This window comes from Ambystoma mexicanum, chromosome 10 (assembly GCF_040938575.1).
Source record: "Ambystoma mexicanum isolate Mex_15411 chromosome 10, UKY_AmexF1_1, whole genome shotgun sequence".
Classification (NCBI taxonomy): Eukaryota; Metazoa; Chordata; class Amphibia; order Caudata; family Ambystomatidae; genus Ambystoma; species Ambystoma mexicanum.
Genome location: NC_090932.1, coordinates 1,100,927,337 through 1,100,949,190, shown reverse-complemented (window position 1 = coordinate 1,100,949,190; position 21,854 = coordinate 1,100,927,337). Strand labels below are relative to the sequence as shown.

General features: G+C 51.3%; 1 protein-coding gene across 1 annotated transcript in view; it reads right to left on the bottom strand.

The window, feature by feature from the left end:
- UBE2D4 (ubiquitin conjugating enzyme E2 D4) overlaps positions 1-21,854 on the bottom strand; it is a 679,089-nt gene that overhangs the window by 226,474 nt on the left and 430,761 nt on the right. The gene's annotated exons all lie outside the window — the stretch shown is intronic.

Genomic DNA, 21,854 nt, shown 5'->3' with positions numbered 1-21,854 from the left:
AGCACCACCCTCAGTTTTAGATTACTCCAGATAAAAGCAGAGAGGATCAGATTGAGCGACCGGAAGAACTTATTGGGAAGAGGTACCAGTAAGGCCGGAAAATGGAGGAAGCGCGGAAGGGTCCTAATAGAGGCCATCCGCCCCATCCAGGGTTCCAGCGTGTTAAGTCTGTTTTCAGAGCGCTACGCAGGTGGGGATAGTTCGCGTCAAAGGGCGTTCAGGGATGTTATGTGGACCCCCAGATATTTAATTCTCTCCTTCACCCATTGAAACAGGGCGCGTCCCTGTGCTTCCCCCAGGGCCTCCCTCGGTAGCGTGAGGTTCAGCACTTCAGACTTATGCACATTCATTTTTAGCCCCAACACCTTACCGAAGGAGATAACCTCTGCAGCAACTGCTTCAAGAGATGCCGACAGTTCTGAGAGAGCGCCAGGAGCATGTCATCAGCAAATGCCATGGTCTCGAGGACAATTCCCCCAAAATCTGGATGCCATTTACTGCATTCGTTTCTTGCAGGTGCTGTAGGAAGGTTTCTAAGAAAATTGCGTACAGTAAGGGTGAAATTGACAGCCCTGCTTGGTTCTCTCCCCTCTAGGCATATGGGACAGGAGAGTTGTCCATTTATAGATGGGTGCAAGGTTAGCCCGTGGTAGTTTGATTGCACTTGTAGAAGAAACCTCTCCATGAAACCAAACATGCCATACTGAGAAAGAGAAACAACCACTCCACGAGGTCGAATGTTTTTCAGCATCGAAGGCAAGCAGAACGTCCGGAATCCCACGTTTCGGGACCTTCTCCACCAGACGGCAACCCGCCTTGTGTTAAAAGTCTGTAGGAATCTAATGAATCCATACTGGTTGGGTGAATAAGGTCTGTGAGAATACACATGAGTCTAGTTGCCAGGATCTTAATATAGATATGGCATTGATGTTAATCAAAGCTATCGGGCGGTATGAGCCCAATCTCATCGGATCTTTACCCGGCTTCGGGAACATCATCAACTTGGCTTGGTCCATGGACTTTGTGATGCCTCCTCCCACCTCAAGAGTTATATAGTCACGCTAAGTGTGGGCTAAGAATAGATTGGTACTTTTTGTAAAAGGCAGACATAAAACCAGTTGGGCCTGGGGATTTATGCAGGTGGAGTTTCCCCAAAGGCTAGGCTGATCTCCTCTGTGATATACCCTTCTATTGCCATTCCATCCGCCCCTTACAAAGTTGGTAATACTACTGCGCTCAGGTATGCTTTCTACGATTCTTCTTGAGGTTTGAGGCGTTCAGAGCACCATACAAATTGTTCAAAGCACATGAGAATTCCCTTTGTGTCTACCACATCCTCCCCTGCATCATCACATATTCTCAGTATTGTCTGAGCCGCTCCCCTCTGTCTAAGCTACCTCGCTAGTAGCTTACCGGCTCTGTTCCTCCTCACATAGAATCTCTGCTTCATGTTAAGGAGGCCCCTCTCCGCCTTCTTGGCCCTCAGCAGGTCCAGTTGCCCCCCCCCCCCCCCCGACCCCCCGATTGTCCTGTAGCTTTTCAGCGTGGCTCTCACTGGGCAGATCTCAATTTTAGGCATAATGTCCTTTAGTTGTAATTCCAAGTCTTCTTCCAGTTTCCTAATATGTTTGTCCTTGGAGGCCCTGAGAGCAATCAGCTCTCCCCTAATTACCACCTTGAAGACACCACACCTGTTCCTCGGGGAGGTGTCGGACATGGCATTTTAATGAAAAGGAGTCTGGATTAATCGCCCCCCACAGTTGCCAATAGGATAGTGTCTGCGAGTATCCATTCGGTAGGGACCATTGCCAGACCCTTTTCTGGCCTTGGGACATATCGACCGTCGTGCCCAAAGGAGCGTGGTCGGACAGTGCCATCGCTCCCAGGGTTACCTCCTGAGCCCATCCCGCCAGTTGAGCAGCCACCCAGATGTAGTCTATGCGGGATAGTGTCCTATGGACATGTGAATAGTATGTTTTTCCAGCTTCTGAGCCCCTGCATGTCCGCCAGACATCCACCAGCCCTAACCCCTTAAACCTCTGAGACGGTGCACTCTGGGTTGCATGTCCTGCACACTACGATCCTCCCCCAGCACCCATGCCACATTCAGATCTCTGGTCAATATAACATACCCATCGGCCATCCTTTCAAGCTCACACAATGTCGTTCTGAGAAACCCATCTTGCCCAGAGTTCGGCGTGTACAACGTCGCTATGGTGAATTTATCAGCGTTGATAAGGAATTTAACGAAAATAAATCACCTCTGTATCCCCTTTGTGTCCAGAATCACCAGGTTGGGAATGTTCCTGAAGGCCCCACGCTGCTTTATCAGTCGCATTAGTCTGAAAGATATGGGGATACATCTGCCGTCCGAGACTTAGATTTGTCGCCGTTTCGAATGTCTCTTGGAGCGTGAAAAAGTCTTGTTTCTCATGACTCAAGAAGTGGTCCACCTTGCACCGCTTTACCAGGGAATTCAATCCCCTAATATTATAAGTGAGGACTTTGAATCAGACGTTAATTCCACCCACCAGCCCCTCAAGTTATGTCTCCACATAACCCTCCGAGCTCTGTGTGCCCAACCTAGGTGGTGTGTCTGGGGCATTGATGCGGACCCTCCCCACCCATCACCCCCTTTCACACCTCCCCCAGTTCCTTCACGGAGAAGGAATCTGAGTGTACCGCAGCTCCCCCTCCAACCCCCCATCCTCTACACCCCTGCAACAACCTAGGCCAGCCCATGGATCCTAGAAGCAACCTCGGGACAAACACTAGACCATGTACTGGTAAACCACCTTGGTCCAAGAACTGCAGAGAGATCGCTAATCCTCTCCATGAGATTCCAAGATAGCAAACTCCCCACAACAAGTTCCCTGCCCACTAGTGCCTCTTCCACCTGAGCCCTCGAGTGTGATCCCACTGCACTCTCCTGAAGCGTGACCATGAATCACTGTTCTACTATACCCTCCTCCCCTGGCCTGTTTCCAGCTAGCCAGATTCTGATTTCACCTCTTCATTGTACCCCCCCGCGCCCTCCTGCGGCATGTCCTTAGACGTGTTCCATTCTTTTGGCATCAGAGGCCATTTATTTTCTCTCGACACTGTTGACCATTTCCATTGCCGCCTCCTCTGGGTGCCGAGATCTGCGCCGTCCAGGGCAGGTTCCCTAATCACAGCTTTCCGGGCGATACCAGGCTGAGACCTTCCTCACAAGATGTCACCCTGCATATCCTCCATTTCCATGAGAACAAAAAGCCAAACAGAAAGGTCCACTTGTATTGGATCTTCTCTTGCTTGAGGATTTTGACTACATGCCCCATCTGTCTCCTCTTAAGCCAAGTGGTTTGTGGCAAGTCTTGGAAGAGTTGGACCGCTGACCCGTTAAATTTCAAGGAGGTGGCCGTGCCGGCAGCCTTAGAGACTTCTTTTTGACCACTGGATGCAAATGCGACAAGGACATCCCTCGGACGAGCTCCCAGTTCCCTTGTCATAGGGCCCACTCTGTGGATTCGGTCTAGATGGTTACCATCTGGGGGGACCTCCAGGAGGCGCTCAGCAAAGTAGTATTGAACTGAAAACCCTGATGTTCAAATAAACTGCAAAATCTAGACCTTCCACCCCCTGGTCAGGTTGTACACATGTCATGTTGTCCCGTCTCTTTTCTGTCGTCCTAGTCTGTTATGCGCCCCGATGCCCGCAGGCTGCGGCACTATAGAAACAAATAAAATAAACTTATTTTAAGGTCTCTATCCGAGACCTCCTTCGAGACATTGTTAAGGAGTCTAATTTGATATCTTCACACTGGAGTTCCAGATTGTGTGACATCTGTGCCAGTTGTTCCAGTGCTTTGTAATTTTTCCTGCTGTCCTCAGCCAATTCTAGAAGAGCCCGTTCATTCATGCCTACACCTTCCCCCAGTTTCGAGAGCTCCCCGTTGATCACTTGCAGCTCTCCCTTGAACTCTGACTTTAAGGAGGATAACTGTTCCTGAAAAGAGTACATGATCTGCGTCTGGAGGTCAGGTAGGCACTGTACCAAATCCTCCTCGTTAACCGCCATAGGGCTCGATGATGAAGGGGTTTCTCCGTCCCCTGCAACCGCGTCGGAGGGTGATGGTGGCTTTTGGACGCTCTGCTTGTCCACCTGGCAGCACCTGCTTAAAGTGCCCCCTGGGACGGCACCGTTGGGTGTGCCGGGGTCTCCTTGTTCCTTCCTCCGCCCTTGTTTTTAGAGATGTGCCCCTCACAGGGGCTACCTCTCCGCTCCCCAGCTCACCGTAGCCTAGGTTCTGCACACTTCAATACAAGGTTCCGCTCCACCGAGGAACACAGTGACTTGCTCCCTCTTCTGCCAAACTGCCTTCCACAGATGGACCTCGGATCGCTTCAGTGCTACTCCAATGGAGTCTGTGCCTAATTTCCCACTGGGCCTGAGGCTGACTGTATGCTGGGATGTGGGCCCTGCACTGTCCAGGCCCCCTGCACAGCACCACTTACTACCTATACTCCTCCAGGCTCCTCGTGTTGTGGGCCTTCCTTGTTGGTGGGGTCAGTGAGCACTGTTGGCTCGGCTGGGAAAGGGCTCCAGGCAGGCCTTCTTTGTACTACGTCCCCGCTTAATTGGTGCCTTATCCGCATCCCCTGGTGCTCCATGCTGCCGTTAAGTGCCAAAGCTCCAGTGGAGAAGTCAGCGCCACCTCTGAACTCCATTGTCAAGCCCAGCCGGTGCCCACCATTACAAATGTCCAAGGAGACCATTTCTCCCAGCAGGCACTCCTTTTCCCCTGATGGTCTCCCTGGGCACTGCACCGTGTCGTGGATTGCCGCTGGTCCTTACCAGACTGCTACACTGTCCCCTTTAGTTATGAGCCAGGGACAAGCTGCGCTTAGCATGTCTTTCCCCTGCAAGCAGTGGTTTTGTTTCATCAAGGTAATACACCACTGCTCTCCTAACATCTTGTGTATGGAGGCTTCTTTCAGCTGAGTTAGTGGGATTCTGAAAGAAAGTTGGAAGTTCGATCAATTGGTTCACATGCAACTTAGAAATTAATTGAAGCTTAAAGCGTGAGTGTGTGCAGTACCACTTTGTCTTTATGAATGGAAAAAATGGGTCTTGAAGTGAGAGGCTGCAGCTCAGTAACTGAGGATAGAGTTAATAGCCACCAGAAAAGCAGTCTTATAGACAGGAGCCTTATGCATCAGCTCAAAGGGAGGTCCCATTGTCTTGTAAGAACAACATTCAAGTCCCATCCTGAAGTTGGGTTAGAAAAAAGGAGGGTGAAGTCTTTTTACCCCTTCCATGAAAGCCTTAATTAGTGGAATTTTCCACCAGGCAACCTTGCCCTGAGATGTGTTGTACGCAGAGAGGGCAGCAAGGTGGACCTTTAATGAGTTGAAAACAAGTCCTGAATTGTTGTGAGTGTGGGAGCATGTTATTGCCATTGTGGCCATAGCCACCAATGGCGGGCTACTAAGCCCTGGTGTGGTGCTTTGGGCCCTCGGACAATATTATCCAGGAGTCTGCATTCATCTAAGCATGTCACGTGGTGTGGGCCTCCTAGGGTCCTGCCTCCACAAGGTTTTGGTTATTATTGCCTGGAGGCACAGGGGCAGAGGCATCACAGATGTTGATTTTGGGAAGCATCTTTGACGGGTTGCGGCAGTGAGTGAACACATTTCCCTACTGGAGAGCGGCGAGCAAATGATTGATTGATTATTTGTATAGCACCTATACACAATGTGTTTCAAAGCGCTTCAAGGAGGGAGGGAAACAAGGGAGAAACAGTTACATTCTTACAGGTCCGAATATGAGAAAACCATCATATCATAGCAGATAGTACAAGTGCATGGAACATTAAGGGAGAGACGAGGAAGGAAAAAAGGAGACAAAACTGGCAGTAGCATTACTATGCCTGACAATTGTTGCAGTGCAAGAGTGACAAGAGGAGGAGGGGCAGGGAGGGAGGGAGAGGGGAGGAGGGGCAGGGAGGGAGGGAGAAAGGGAAAGGAGAGGTAACAGACAAATGACTATCTTAAGGGTCAGCGACTGACCAAGGTAGTACTAGGGAGGAGAAGACAAAGGGGAAACAGGGGCGGGGGTGACAGACAAGCTTTTATCAGAGGTAGAGGACAATGATAAGAGTAAGTGCTAAGATAAGAGGGGTGAAGGGGGGAGGGGAGGGCAAGATGGCTGCAGAAAGGAAGGCAGCTAAAATGTATATGCCTAACAGCAATTTGAGGTGGTGCCAGACTTTCACAGGACAAGGGAATGGATAGGTAGGAGGGGAAGTCAGGCAACTAGAGGTCAGGAGGGGGGAGAAGAAGGGGGGGCACTAGATGCTAAGCAAGCAAAAGGGTGAAGGGGGGGGCAAAGATAGTCCAGGGGACAGAGGCCCAACACAATGGCCAGTGGTGCGTAGGGGAAAGAAAGGAGGATGACGGGGGGGGGGGGGGGGGAGTGGGGGCACACAAGCAAATCAGGGGGCAAGGGGGACATAGACAGTCTAGGGGGCACACAGAAGGACTCAGGTGGCATACACAGGCACACGGGGGCAGGGGTGGTGAGAGGGGGCATACACAGGCACACGGGGGCAGGGGTGGTGAGAGGGCATACTCTGGCACACGGGGGGCAGGGGTGGCGAGAGGGGCATACACAGGCACAAAGGGGCAGGGGTGGTGAGAGGGGGCATAAACAGGCACACAGGGGGTGCCTGTGGCGTACCGTGGTGTACAGGGGTACACAGGGCATTCGTTGTGGGCCTTAGGTGTGGCGTCCCTTCCCGGGTTCCAGCAGTGAATTCCACAAACTGGGTTGTGGCAGTGAACTGGAAACCAGAATATTTTCGGCATGGCAACTTACACTCTGGATGCCTCGCAAGGCTCCTGAGCTTCAGATAAATACAACTGCAATATGGTAAAATGCATGAACTACAATTAGGTTTGAAAGTTAACATGTAGCGAGAGACGCTTATAAGAGATGAACTGCATTCATTTCATTTTACGTTATCCATGAGTGCCATGTTCCACCTGTGCTATCCATGAGGGTGATAACCGGTCAGCCATGTTGGCTGAAGTCCTACCATCCCAATGTGCGCTGGTATCAGGGCATAGGCCATGCTCGACAGGTTGTATGTTGAAGTAGACGTAGTTCAGTATTGATTTGGTCAGGAAGTGTTCAGGTGAGCGTTAGAAGTCAAAATTAAGAGTGGCTCTTAAGTATGTAGGGGAGGAATGGTATCACAAGTATGACACTGACAAGAGCTATAAGTTTCAAAACCTTTAATCAATTCTTGGGGTTTGGAAAATACTACTTTGCCCTACAGCTACGATGGGAGTAGTCTACCATCAAATAAAGAAAACAGTCCTAGTCAGAAACATATGCGTCCCTGCCCCACCCCCGCCTCCTTTGGTCTCCCCCCCCCCTGCCTTTCTCTCCTCCTTCACGCTCATCACACCTGATGAGGTCACCAGAGTTTTCCGATCAATGAATATTTCCTCCAAACAGGTGTCCCCTCTGCTCCTCCAGAAATATTAAGGACAATATTAGCTCTCTTGACCCTGCAATTGACGATTTAAGTAACCACTCTTGCTACTGGATCTTTGCCCTCCAACCATAAGCATTCCCTTTTGCGCCCCCTCCTGAAAAAACCTGCGGACCCTTCTTGCCCAGCCAACTATTGCCCTATTTCTATCACCCCCTTCCTTGGGAAACTCTTGGAGAAGCTGGTCCTCCCCTCTCCCCCCAACTGACCCAGCACATTGAACTTGTCAATCTGGATTCGGAGCTTCCAGAGGCACAGAAACGGCTCTTCTGAACACCCCTGGGGAACTGCTTGCCTCTCTCAATTCCAACTCTCCAGCTGTTCTTCTACTTGACCTCTCCTCTGCATTTGACACGGTGAACCACGTCATCCACAAAATCGCTCCATGATAGCCTAGGTATCTCGGAGCGCACAGTCGACTGGCTGACCTCCTTCCTCAAAGACTGTCTGCCCCAGGTTATTCTGGGCTCTGTTTCCCCCACCCCCCGCACCACTTCTATCTCGACCTGCAGTGTTCCCCAGAGCTCCAACCCATCTCCCTGGCTCTTTAACTCCGATCCTGCTCCGCTTGCACACCTCATTTGCAGCCCCCCCCCATCCCTCCGACCCCAAAACTCAAATTCCGTGCAGATGACAAACCTTTTTCAAACTTCCTTCTAATCCTCTCCTGAACGCCTGCATCATTCCGGACTGCTGCCATCCAAGTCGTGGTGTACTTCCAATGATCTATGCCTCAACAGTAGCAAGACAGATCCTTCCTATTGGGATTCCATCTTCTTCTTTTCTCCCCTCACTCTGGCCATCTTCTATGGGCACCCCCCTCTCCTTCATCTGAAGCCAGAATAGTCAGAGTCATCTTTGACTGCTCTCTTTGCTTCCTTCGTTACATTTTGTACCTCGACAAGAAGGCCCACTTTCAACTCTACCTACTCAAAGCAATTCTTCCCTTCCTCACTTTCTCCCTTAAGCTCAACGTCTCTAGAGCTTTGGTTCTCTCCAGGTTAGACTACTGCAATAGCCTCTTCCTTAATCTGCCCTCTACATCTCTACGACCCCTCCAGCTAATCCAGAATAGGGCTGAAAGACTTATCCTTGGCCTCAAGCCCAGGTACTGCCTCTCTCCAGCCCTAGAATCTCTCCACTGACTCCCAGTTGCTGCAAGGATCAAATTCAAATCCAGAAGGCTGTCTGGGGCTGACACACACCATCTACAATTTATCTTATTAAATACTCTCCCCCTCCAGATCTTTAGTTTCCTCTGGCATCAACTCCAAGGGTGTCACACACTTCGCTAAACAGTGAGCTAGTGATCGAACTCTGTTCCAAAGGAAGGAGCCTGCTGCGGAAAGTCTCCCCCTTACTCTTTGAATTGAACCAGATCCCTAAATTCCAGAAGTCCCTCAAGATTCTCCTCTTCTCCACCTCCTTGCCTTCCGCTCTCCTCTGCTAAACCTCCTCACATGCTGAGATTGGTGACCAGGGCCATCGTGTCCTCCTGGGCCCTGGCCTCACACCCAATCATCACCTTCAGCCTCCCACTCACTACCAGCACTTGCCTTGGCACCCACTGGCCCATGCCACCATAGGCCTGCACTTATTTATTGCCAGCTGACCACTCATCTACGCACTTACGGCAGCTCTCTACCTAGCACTTCCATCCGGGTTCACCAAGCACTTGCACACCCCCCCCCCCACCCCCCCCCCCCCCCCCCAAGACTCCCACCTCCCTTCTCTCGGCACTTGCATGTCGAGCTTGCTCACACGGCCTAGTAGGTCCACCTCCATCTTTCATTATTATTATGATTTCATTCCATTGTTACCGCCCTGCGGGCGCTCTGAAACACAATTTACTTGATGTATAAGTGCCTTATAAAGGCACAATAAATAAAATCAAAATAAAGTCTGCTTAAGTATGACAAACCAAAGACCTCCACAAGGTCCACATGATTGTGCCATTGACTTGGAACCAGGTGCTAGACTACCATGCAGTAAGATACATGCTCTTACTGAGGCAGAGTATTTACATTTGAGGGTGTATCTTGACGAAATGCAAGAGCAGGGATTTATCCGGAATGCCCATTGACCGGTATCACATCTGTTTTGTACCTAAAAAGGTGGGCACCTGCATGGATTACCGAGCGTTGAATAAAGTCACCATTAAGAATCCCTTTCTGCTCCCTCTGATCTCGGTACTACTTGATCAAGTGAAGTTCGCTGTGTTAAATAGTAAGCTGGACTTGAGTGGTGCTTACGATTTGCTACAAGTGAAAGAGGGAGGAGTGGAAAACGGCATTTAGGGCCAAGTTCAGGTGGTTAGAATACTTTGTAATGCAGTTTGGACTGTGTAACGCTGCTGCTGGGTAAGTATTTTAGGAAGGAGGGGTTAAGAAACTATACTGATGTGTCATTGTATATATGGAACAAGTTACTTACCTGTAACTGTTCTCCAGGATGGGTCTGGCATAGATTCATATGCTCATGAACGGTTTCTACTGGTAACCAATCACTGGTCTCTGGGTCATACTGCCCCCAGCCAATGCCTGCCCTCTATCTAAGCCCCTTTCTGGCAGCCATCTTCAGATTTGGTAGCACGTAAAGTGGCAGCAGGACCAAGAGAATAGCCGCAGAGGGGTAAGGAGGGAGGGTTCGCATGGGAATCCATGCCAGACCCATGCTGGAGAACAACAGTTACAGGTAAGTAAATTGTTCCTTCTCCAGCATGGGGTTTGGCATGGATTCACATGCTCATGAATACATAGCAGTACACACATGCACAACCACAGGAGGTGGCAAGGCTCAACATTAAGCATTTCAACAACTCGACATCAAGCATCTCTTACCTCCTCACCAGGCCCTCCTTCAGGCGAACAGGTTGCGCAGCACTGCCTGGCCGACTCTGGACTCCTCCCTGGAATCCCGGTTGACGCAGTAGAATCTCGTGAAGGTGTGCGTCGACCTCCACATGGCAGCCCTGCAGATGTCCAGCAGGGGCACACCAGACAAGAACGCCGTGGTAATAGCGATCGCTCTGGTCGGCCGGGCAAGGGCCGGTTTGCCAACCGGTGACGGTGCATAATGCAGCTGGAGAGCCATCTGGAAATGGAAGCCTTTGAGAGGGCCTTCCCTTGGTTCACAGGTCCAAAGTTCACAAACAGCTGTGATGTCTTCCGAAGACTCTTCGTGCGGTCCACTTAGAACTTCAGCGCTCTAGCCACATCCTGCGAGTGCAAAGTCCTCTCAGCCGGCAACAAAGGCGATGGGAAGAAACCAGGTAACACCAAGGGCTTTTGAGATGGAAGTCCGACGGCGCCTTGGGCGTGAAGGAGGGGTGCGTCCTCAGCACCACCCTCGTCTCGTGGAATGTAAGGTATGGAGGTTTACAGGAGAGCGCCTGAATCTCTCCCACTCGTCGTGCAGAGGTGATGGCCACAAGAAACGCTGTCTTCCACAGCAGGAACTTCAACGGTGTTGAATGCAGCGGCTCGAATGGCGGCGCCATGAGCCTGGTCAGCACCACGTTGAGCTCCCACGCCGGGGCTGGGGCCTTCACCGGTGGGAACGATTGGAACAGTCCTTTCATGAACTCCTTAACCAGGCGATTAGACTATAGGGATGACCTCCGCGGCGTTCTGGTGTAGCGGGAGACAGCCGCCAGATGGATCTTGAAGGAGACATGTGCCAGTCCCACCTTGGCCAGTGATAGCAAGTACGGCAGCACTTGAGGGGCTGTAATCCGCAGAGGGTTAATCTTCTGTGCATGGCACCAGACATAGAACCTCTTCCATTTGTGTCCATAGCACTTGAGAATTGAGGACGCCCTGGCCTTTGCAAGCACCTCCTTGCAGTCTACCGGGATATCGTACCCTCTGAACTCTAGTGCTGCAGGAGCCAGGCCTGCAGGTTCAGCGACCCCGGGTCATGGTGGAGGATGGCGCCTCTGTCGGCAGTTTGACAGCTGACATTTCCAGAAGGTCCGGGAACCAAATCTGCCTCGGCCACGCCGGTGCAACGAGGATCATCCTGCACCGGGACCGTCTGAGTTGACTGATGAGTCGCAGCAGCAACAGTGGGAACGCATACAGGAACAGGCCGTCCCAGGGGAATGAGAAGGCATCGCCCATGCTCCACAGCTAGGGAAACCTGCTGGCGAACCTCCGGCACTTGGCGCTCGTCGCCGTCGCGAATAGGTCGATCTGGGGATTACCCCATCGTCGGAATAGAATATCCACTTGATCCTGCCACAGCTTCCCACTCGTGGCACGAGCGCAGCACCCTGCTGAGTGAGTCGGCGATGGTGTTCTTGATTCCTGCTAGATGGAAGGGTACCAGAATCATCCCTTGGGCGACTGCCTAGTGCTATAGATCCTGCGCTTCCTTGAATAGGGCTGGAGATCTGGTGCCCCCCTGCTTCCGGATGTAGAACATAGTGGTGGTGTTGTCGGTGAAGACCCTTACCACCTTGCCCTTGAGGGACGGAAGGAACGACCCGAGGGCCCAGAACACGGCTTGGAGCTCCAGGACATTGATGTGTAGTGACTTCTCCTCTGGGAGCCAAAAGGTCTCTTGCGTGGAGATCTCCGGTGTGCGCTCCCCATCCTTCCAGGCAGGCGTCCGTCATCACCGTTTCCTGATGTGCCGGGGTCTGTAAGTCCATATCCACCGCAAGATGCGCGCAGGTGCCCCACCACCGGATCGCTTGACGGAAAGTCTTGTTGAGTGAGAGCCTGTCTTCGAAGCTGCCCGCTGCTTGCATCCAACAGGCGGCGAGGAACTCATGCAGTGGTCGCATCCGCAGTCTGCATAGGTGCACGAGGACATCATGCTGAGTAGGGACTTGATGGACCTCACCCTGGCCACGTCCATGGTCAACAGCCGTTGTACTTTGCCCAGGATGGCCTTCGTCCTTTCCTACGGCGGAAAAGCCAATCTGTGTCAAGCCTGGCTCCCGGGAACAGGGCCACTTGCGACGGTACCAAGTACGATTTTGTGATGTTGATCCATAATCCCAGATCTGTGAGCAGTTGGACAGTCTTCGCTGGGTGATCGACGGCGAGTTCTCTTGACTTTGCTCGGATGAGCCAATCGTCCAGGTAGGGGTAGACGTGGATCCCCTGCAGGCGTATCCGAGCCGCCACTGGTGCTGGGGAATTTTCGATGTCCTTTTAGAATGGGGATGGCATCCTTCAAGTCCAGCGACGATAGGAAGTCGCCTTCCTCCAGCTGTCCCAGCAGGTGCTGGAGGGGGACCATCCGGAACTTCTGGGATTTTATGTACTTGTTTAGACGACGAAGGTCGAGGACGGGACGAGGAAGTATCACGAGTACACTCCGGAGCCCCGGAGCCTCTTTGGGACGAGCTCGATGGCTCCCGAACTTAGCAGCGCCCGTACCACCAGCAGCATTTGAGGGATGTGGTTTTCCTTCCTGGTCACGGGTGGAATACGGGGACACCTAAATTCTAGAGTGTGCCCGCGGGCCAGGGCATCCAGCACTCAACGGTTGGTGGCGATGGACTCCCACACGCTGATGAATTTCACCAGCCGGCCTCCCACTGGGGTGCTCAGGTGGAGGCCCGACGCCACGGCCGGTTCAATCCCGTTTCGTCGCAGCCTTGCCGATGATGGGATCCTCCTGTCTTGCCGTATCCTCTGTAGACCACCTGCGACGAGGAGTGGGCCGCTTGGAGGTACGACGAGGAACTGCCGCTGAATCCTTCAGAGGCACCTTGCTTGCCTCCGGAGTTCCGAAAGGACGGCAGTAACACCCAAGGCCCAAGCAGTCTCTGTGTCTGCCCCGATGACCTGTAGCGACTCGTCCACTGTCTTGCCGAACAGGTTGTTCCCGTCGAAGGGCATGTCCAGAACCCTGGTCTGCACGTCCTGGCGGAAGTCAGTGGCCTTGAGCCAACCGCGCCGGCTAAGGCAAACGCTGTTGCCCATCTGACGAAAGCCGGTGTCGGCGATGTCCGTGGCCAGCGTAATGGCATGGTCCAACGCCATTTCACCTTCCTGTAGTATTTCCAGGGCCTTAGTCGCCTTGTCGTCCGGGAGGAAGTCCAGCAAGGGAGCGATCTTGAACCACCTCTGTCGTAGCGTGCCACGATAGCGAGGGCGTTGGCCGCTTTAATCGTCCCATGGTATCCAGCTTCTTCCCCTCGCCGTCCGGCGGGGAGGTCTAAGTTGAAGCAGTCGCCCCCCACCGCTTTCTTCTTGGCCGACGCATAGACCAGTGAATCCGGGGACGGATGTGCCCTGAGACACATAGGGGTGGAGTCCGGGACCCGGTACTACTTCTCGTACTTTTCTCTTAGCAGGAGCCGTGGACGGGTTTTTCAGGAGTGCCAGCCCCTCGTCCCAGATGTTGTCCAGTAACGGGACTGAGAGGACAGTCTTGGCCTCCCATCATTGGTAGAGGAATCCTTCCTTCTGTTCTTCGGGGCAGAGCTGGAAGAGCTCAGATGCCCTGGCGATCATGGCGTGGAAGGTGCCATTCCATCGTCACCACTGTCGTCCGTCCCCATTGTCGCCGTCTCCATTTCCATCTCATCCCTCGGAGGAGGGGATGGCGGTGAAGGCTGGAAGGGGGGGGGGGGGTGGACTCGTCTCCGGTTGTTAGGCGGGCTCCCCGACGGACCAGGCCCGCTGGGTCCTCGGCAGGGAAGTAGGTGCATCCTTGTCCTGATCTCCGTGCACAGGTCCTGTATAGCCATCAAGATAGCTCCTGAATTGTCCTGTGGTACGGGCACCGGCTGCAACGGTACCGACAGTCGGGGCGTGGGGTCCTCTGCGGCCCCATCTTCCTCGTCGGCCCCCCCCCCATTGCTCTTCACGTCCACCTCAACGGGATCCTTCCTGTGGGCCCTGGATTCCTCGAACTTCTTGTCCAGGATCCTTTGGACGCTCGCCAACTCATCCTCAGAGGTGGTATCCTTGTGTTATGGCTACCGTGCCCCCCCCCCACTTTCTCCTGCTGGGGTTTTACGGGGGTCTTCTCGATAGGCAGAAAAGAGTATTCCCTCCGGGGTGGCAGGGAACTCTAGCCCCTGAAGTCGTCTCCACTGGGGAAGCCTCCGTAGGTTTTTCGCCAGGGCCGGCACGACTCCCTCAATCGAGGCCTTGGCCGGGTGAATCGGGGCCTTCACGACCTTGGCCGTGCCTGAGGCCTTCACCTTGGAGGGAGGGTCACCGCCTTGCTCCCCCTCGGCTTTCTCCGTCGGGATCGACTAGGGCTTCTCCCGAAGCTTAACCGGGTTCTCCGACTTCCTCTTCACCGAGCAAGAGCGTTTGTTCGCGATTGATGGCGTCGGTGATAATGCGCCCTGCCTGGCAGCCGAGGGGGCAGACTGATCAGCGCACCCGGTGCCCGCGGACTCGCAATGCTTTGCCTTTTGTTGGGCCCCCGTCGCCAGAGCGCCCTCAAAGGTCTTAGAAGACCACTCAGATTTCTTCTTCTCACCCGCTGCTGGGCTCTTCCCCTACAGCCAGTTGGTGAGTCGAATAAGACGATCCTTCATTGTCCATTCGTACATGTTCTTACAAAACGCAGTCCTTATACATGTGTGATTTGTCGTCGTGAAGGCAGAAGAGGCACCGAGAGTACTCGCTCATCTTCCTTAAAGACATTCTGAAGTCCGCATCCAGGGCAGCTCCTCAACAGCTTGGATCCAACAGGCGTCATGCTTCCTTTGTCCTGGGCCATGTCCACGCGGGGTAGGCCTCAAAGATCTTCTGGAATCCTCCGAGAAGTGGAAAACACGACAAAAAGATGTCCTTGAGGGGCATAGAAAATGCCGAAAACAGGTCCCCGTTGATCAGAAGTAGAGTCAGTGGAGCTTGAGGCTAAGGAAGAAGAGATTGACCGAAAATATAAGAGTAAACTCTTCGAAGAAATGTAAAACGCAGTAAAAGCTCGAGAGCTACAGCACGAGGACTCCCAACACTTGAACGTGCGGTAAAAATCTGAAGATGGCTGCCAGAGGAGGGGCTTAGGTAGAGGGTAGTCATTGGCTGGGGGCAGTATGACCCAGAGACCAGTGATTGTTACTAGTAGAAAGACAGTTCAGAAATGAAACAAACTTTTTTCTTTACCGAGGATTCCCAGCCTGACGACGGGGAATATTCATGAGCATGTGAATCCATGCCAGACCCAATGCTGGAGAATGACAATATTTTGATTAATTCGGAGTAAAGGGAACAACATGTCACCCACGTTAAGGCAGTGCTTAAACAGTTGCAGGAATATCAATTATATAGGCGAAATCGGAAAAGTGTGTATCCATACTGACAGGGAGGAGTTTTTGGGATTCATTTCAACTCAGAAAAGGGTAGTCATGGACAGGAAAAAGTACAGGCGGCAACAGAGTGGCCCGCACCACAGTGTTTCAAATATGTGCAATCGTTCCGGGGCTTAGCCACTTTTATAGAAGACTCACTAGCAATTTTTCCCAAACTGACACCAGATACAGTCTTAGGAAGGACATGCATTTTGCATAGGGGAAGAAGGCTGAAGGAGCATTTCAAGAGCTCAAGGCGCCTTTCACAAGAGCCGTTTAAAGACATCCTGTGCTTGAGAGACCTTTTCGGGTAGAGACGGACGAGTCTTATCAAGCATTGGGGGCAGTATTGTCTCAGTGGGATCATGGGGCAGTTTTACACCCAGTGGCATTTTATTCCAGGAAACTCACAGGTTGTGAGCAAAACGACTAAATCGCTAACAAAGCTGATGGCCATCGGAGCGGATTTTCAGGCGTGGAGGCATTATCTAATAGGGGCACGTCACCTGGTCATAGTGATAACATCATAAGAACTTGCAGGATTTGAAGTCAGCCAAGACACAGAGTCCCAGACAGTTGAAGTGGTCTCGATGTGATGTGGCATTTATAACGTGCCTGTACACCAGTGTTTCTAGGCGCATCAAGACAAGGCGGGGGAAACAAAGGGAGGAAAAAATAATCTTACTAGGCCATGTGTCATTCAGATTGCACAAGTGTGGGGAAGGGGAGAAGTGCCAGGTGGCAGGGGATGGGGGGGGAAGTGCAGTTAGCTCATAAGTGCAGAGAGAAGGGACTGTAGGGTTGCAGATACCGGCCCTTAAGTGCTGGGGAGCCTGGAGGCAGCGCAAGGGCAACTGGACATGCAGGAGCCTGGGCTCGAGCTCAGAGGGTGACCAGGTCACCAATGCGCGGAGCAGTCAGGTGCATCAGGAGAGGAAGAGAAGGCGGAAGAGAAAAAGGAAGGTCTTGAGTTGCTTCCAGAGGTGGTTATGCTCAAGTTTGAGACAGGCAGGGGGGCTGTTCAAGAGGGAGGCCCTAGCTGAGGAAATAGATCTGCCCCCCAAACTCTCGGCTTGGAGAAGCATCTTACCCTCCGAGTTGGCGGTGGATGAGCAGAGAGCAGGAGAAGGAAGATGTTTTGGAAGAGAAAGTTGGAGGTAGAGCGTACCCAGGTCTCAGAAAGCCTTGTGAACGATGCAGAGGGTCTTCAAGTTTATCCTTGCAGCCACAGGGAGCCAGTGAAGAGATTTCAGAGCTGTAGAGATGCGTCCCTGGGCTTGAGGCCAAGTACATGTCTCGCAGTCAGTTTCTGGATAAGTTGAAAAGGTCGAAGAGTAGAGGCAGGAAGATTTAGAAAGAGGCTGTTGCAATAGTCCCGTCTAGAGAGGACCAGAGCTCTGGAGACAGTGAGCTTCTGGGTGAAGTGAGAAAAGGAAGAATACCTCTGAGGAGGTGCAGCTGATAGTTTGACTTCTTAGAGATGACAGATGTGATGAGAGAAGGAGAGGGTGGAGTTGAAGATGACACCAAGGTTCTTAGACTCACAGGAAAGAGCAGGAAAAGGGCCCAGAGTGGGCGGCCAGAGAGAGAAAAGGAGGGAGCCGGTGTCCCAATAAGGAGGATCTCAGCCTTACTGGCATTAAGGCAGAGATCATCAATGGCACACCATTCCTAAATTGCAGCCAGACAGTCTGGTATAGGAGAACCAGAGACGGCTGAGGGGAGCTTGAAAGAGCGGTGTGTCATCCGCAGAACATCGAAAATTGGAGCCGAAAGTAGCGACGCAGTGGGCAAAAAGGTGCCAGGTAGTGGTTGAAGAGCCAGGGAGAGAGGTTAGACCCATGGGGAACACCACAGTAGAGAGAGCTAGAAGAGAGGAAAGACCACAGTTGGACCCAAGACGGTCGGTGAGAAAGGAGGTCAACCAGGCCAGAGCCTGATCGGTAATACCAAGATTGTTGCGCAGGCGACTGAGCAGGATGGCATGGTTGACCGTGTCAAAAGCAGAGGATAGATTGAGGAGAACAAGGACAGACTGAAGATTAGAGTCAAGATTGGAGAGCAAGTCTTGACAGGTGTCAGGAGAGCAGTTTCTGTGCTTCTAGCAGCTCTGAACCCGGACTGGTGATCATGGAGCCAACCAACAGATTCAGTATGTAGATTAGGCTTGGCGATGGCCAGCTTATCCAAGAGTTTGCCCAGGAAAAGAGGGATGAGATTGGACGATAGCCGGAGAGGAAGGATCAGCAGAGGGCTTCTTTATAGGGGGGTGCACAAGTGCTTAAAGAGGGGTGTGGGTTCCAGTGGCAAAGGAGTGATTTTAGAAATCGGCCAAGGCTGGAGCAAGGAAGTCGATGTGGTTCTTGATGTTTCTGAATGTGCAGGGGAGAACCTGCTTTGAAGAGACTTTCATAGATATGACTTTTCTACAAACATCGTCAGGGGTGAACAGGGAAAAGGAGGAGGAGAGAGTGCTTCAGACAGGCCAGGAGTGGAAGAGGCGGTAGAGGAAGAGAGGGTGGACTGGATGTCGTGAGTTTTAGTAGTGAGATAATGATAATTATATGTTACTTATATAGCGCCTTAATCCAAAGCGCTTTACAGAGCACATATTTACATACAATATCATCCAACCGAAATTGGTACTCATTTATAGACCCCTGAAGGATGAAAGGCTGAGTTGGCCTTGCCGGGATTCAAGCCTGCGACCTGCAGATCACTCTCAGATCGCAGCAGCGAGTGCTCAACCTACTGAGCTATCTTACCAGCATGGTCAAGGCCAAGGTCGTGCAGCGGGCCTGGGAGGGAACAGGAGAGGGAGAGACTGCAGCAGGACTGGCCAGTTCCTTGCAGATTTTTAAAAGGTCAGCTGAGTTGTTAAGATGCTGCAGAGATGCGGGTTTGGATGTAGGCTCTCTTTTTAGAGAGGACATAGTCTGTACTGCCTTTGGAGCAGGCAGCAGGCCAGTTTGTCAGGGGGTGCACCCAGTGCCCTCCGTCGAGGTGGGAATCGTACCAAGAGCTGCACTTGGATTTGGGCTTCAAGCAGATCCTCATGACAGGGGCAAGGACATCCAGAGTGTTAGAGATAGAGAGTTGAGGTCCGTGAGTCAGCCAAAGGTGCAGAAGGAGGAGAGAAAGTAGCAGCGAAAGCCTCAACTGAACACGCTTCATGGGTCAGATGAACGAGAAGGTGGGTGGCAGTGCTGGAGTCGGCTTGACCAGCGGGGAAGAAAGGACAAAGTGATCACTCCAAGATAGGAGTGGTGAGAGGGTTAGAGAAGGGGAGGTCTGAGGAGATCAGAACATCCAGGGTGTGCCCTGCATAGTGAGTCGGGCCAGAGGGAAGAATAGAGAGACTCGCAGAGGTTGCGAAACAGTCCTGAAGAAGGGCTGGTAGCATCCAGGTGGATGTTCAAGTCTCCAAGGAGGAGAAGTTGAGAGGTAGAGGCAGGGAGGAGAAGTCAGCCCACTCAGAGGAAGAGGGCGAACTGACCAGGCGGCCTGTAGATAGTGGCCACAGTGAGAGAGGCCAGGAGAGAGAGAGAGAGCCTGCAGACCAGGAATTCAAAAGGAGTAGTGCTGCATTGGAAAGATGGAATCAGGGATCCACTCCGGCAAAATCAAGGCTACACCCCCACCGGGAGGTTGGTTTGGGGTTCGGAGAGGATCTTGTAGCCATCGGGAACGACTGTTTATCTCAGAGACTTGGTTCATGTCCAGCTCTGTCACAAGTTTAGAGTACATCCAAATCAAGCTCTTCCAGGAGATGGCAGATATCTGAGGAATGTTTGACAGCTGAACAAGTGTTGAAAGTAGTGATGTGGAGCATAAGGTCACATTTGAAGGTCTTCTGGGGAGGTGTACAGGCCAGGGGTACACCCTGCAGTAGTGTTGGAGGTGCCCGAGGATGGGCAGAGGAGGAAGTAAGAGAAGGGAGAAGAGAGTGGAACAGGAGGGAATGAACAGGGTGGCCAGAGAAGCAGCAGTTGGTGCCAAAGAGGTGGCAGAGAAGCCAGAGAGGGGTAAGAAGGGCTAGCAGGAGAGCAAAGGAAGTTGATAATGTACAGGAAAGGTCTATCAAAGAGGAGAGAGGGAGGTTGGCCTGAGGGCCCTGGACCAAGACAGTGCCACTTAAGTAGACATTAATTATGGTCTTACATGAGTGGAAGGTGACCAGGAGGGCCTCCCACCGGGTGCCACCATTAATGGGAGAAGAGGAAAAAAGAGAGAGAACAGAGACCAAATGGGGGTCCATAGGCTTGGAGAGGGAACAACAGATTGTCGGTAATGGTCTGTCTGGAGGAAGCACTGGTATAGGTATCAGCAATAATTCAATTAATTTTATTTTGTGGTGACTTATCGGCCTGGTAGAAAGAATGGGAAGGCGGATGCATTGACTAGGTAACAACATCAGGAGAACCCTATGACAGAAAACAATTCCTCTGGAAAAGATCATTGGGGCAGTGACCGTAGGCTTACTAGAACAATTACGAAACAATCTGGTTGGGGAGGATTTACACTCATGGGTGGCAGGTCATTCGAAATGGGCTTCCATACCATGCTAAACGCCTGTATTTTCCCACGCAGGCATTGCAAGAGAAAGCATATTTGTATCATAAAATACCTTTGTCGGGTCATTCTGGTGAAGGAAAGACCCATTGCATGTTGGGCAAACATTTCTGGTGGTCAGGGTTGAAAAGATATGTACATAACTATTTGCAGAGTTGTGAAGTATGCTTGTGTATCAAGGCTGATCATTCAAAGAAAAAGATTTTGTTGAAACCTTTGCCTCCTCATGATGGTCCTTGAACACATGTTGCAATGGACTTTGACAGATTTACCAGGGGATCGTAAGCATGACACGATTATGGTTGACTATTTTTCTAAGCATAGTGTGTAGAACCCAGAGGCACACCTATGTAGGCTATTTTGTAATCAAGTAAATAATGAGAGTAAAGGTTTTGGGGATGAGTTTGAGGTGCGGGGGAGAAGGACTCAACCTTGGCATCTAGGTTGGATACATATATGGACAAAAGTGGTTGTTCCCAAAAAGTTTGGAAACAGATGATTGAGCTGTAGATCTGATTTAATACTCAGAACAGAAGCACAGAGCCGGACTGATCAATTGGATACTAAACCTAAGGAAGTCAAAACCAATTTGATACACACACTAAAATACTTTAGCCAGAGTTTCCAGATAAAACGGATAATTTACAAAAATTGGGACATCATTAAATCAGATCCACAGCTCAATCATTTCTTTCCAGAACCACCTATGTTGGCCTACAAAAGGGGCAGGAATTTTAGTGACAAGCTGATCAAAGCAGAAAAACTTAAAGCTACAAACCAAACCTTTTAAAAAAACCAAAAAATTGCAGCTTTCCATGCTTGAACTGCCAGCATTGCTCAAATGTGATAAAGGGAGACCATATTAGACATGCCAGTACTGGCAAAAAAATACCACTAAAACAATACGCTACCTGTGACTCTAAAAATGTCTTATGCTCTACGTTGCCCATGCGGGCTATATTATGTTGGAAAAACAGCGAGAAAAGCAAAAGAACGATGGACGGAGCATAAATCAAACATCCGTACCAAAAATATAATATCTCCAGTCTACAGACATTTCAGAGACCACAAACATACTGTGGCCCAAATGAGAGTTGTAATACTAATTGTACATCCACTTCCAAGAGGTGGTGTCTTACAAAAAATCCTGTCACACTGTCACAAAGAGAACTTTTCTGGATACATTGCCTTAACTCACTCACACTGTTGGGGATGAACGAAGATTAGGCCCGAAACTTAGGCCCTTTTTTATAACTCACAATCCTTTGTGATCTTCTTTGACATTAGCCTGTCTTTTCCTTTTTCGTTTTTCCAGATAATTTCAGCCATGTACTGACTGCTAAATCACCCTTCAGGCATCTTAGAATCTTCTAAATCCGTACAATTTCCTAGCATCCAGCATTTGTGTTAATGATTAGGTTCTACTGATAAGAATGTGCATCCAATTTGGAACAGGAAATGAAAAACCAT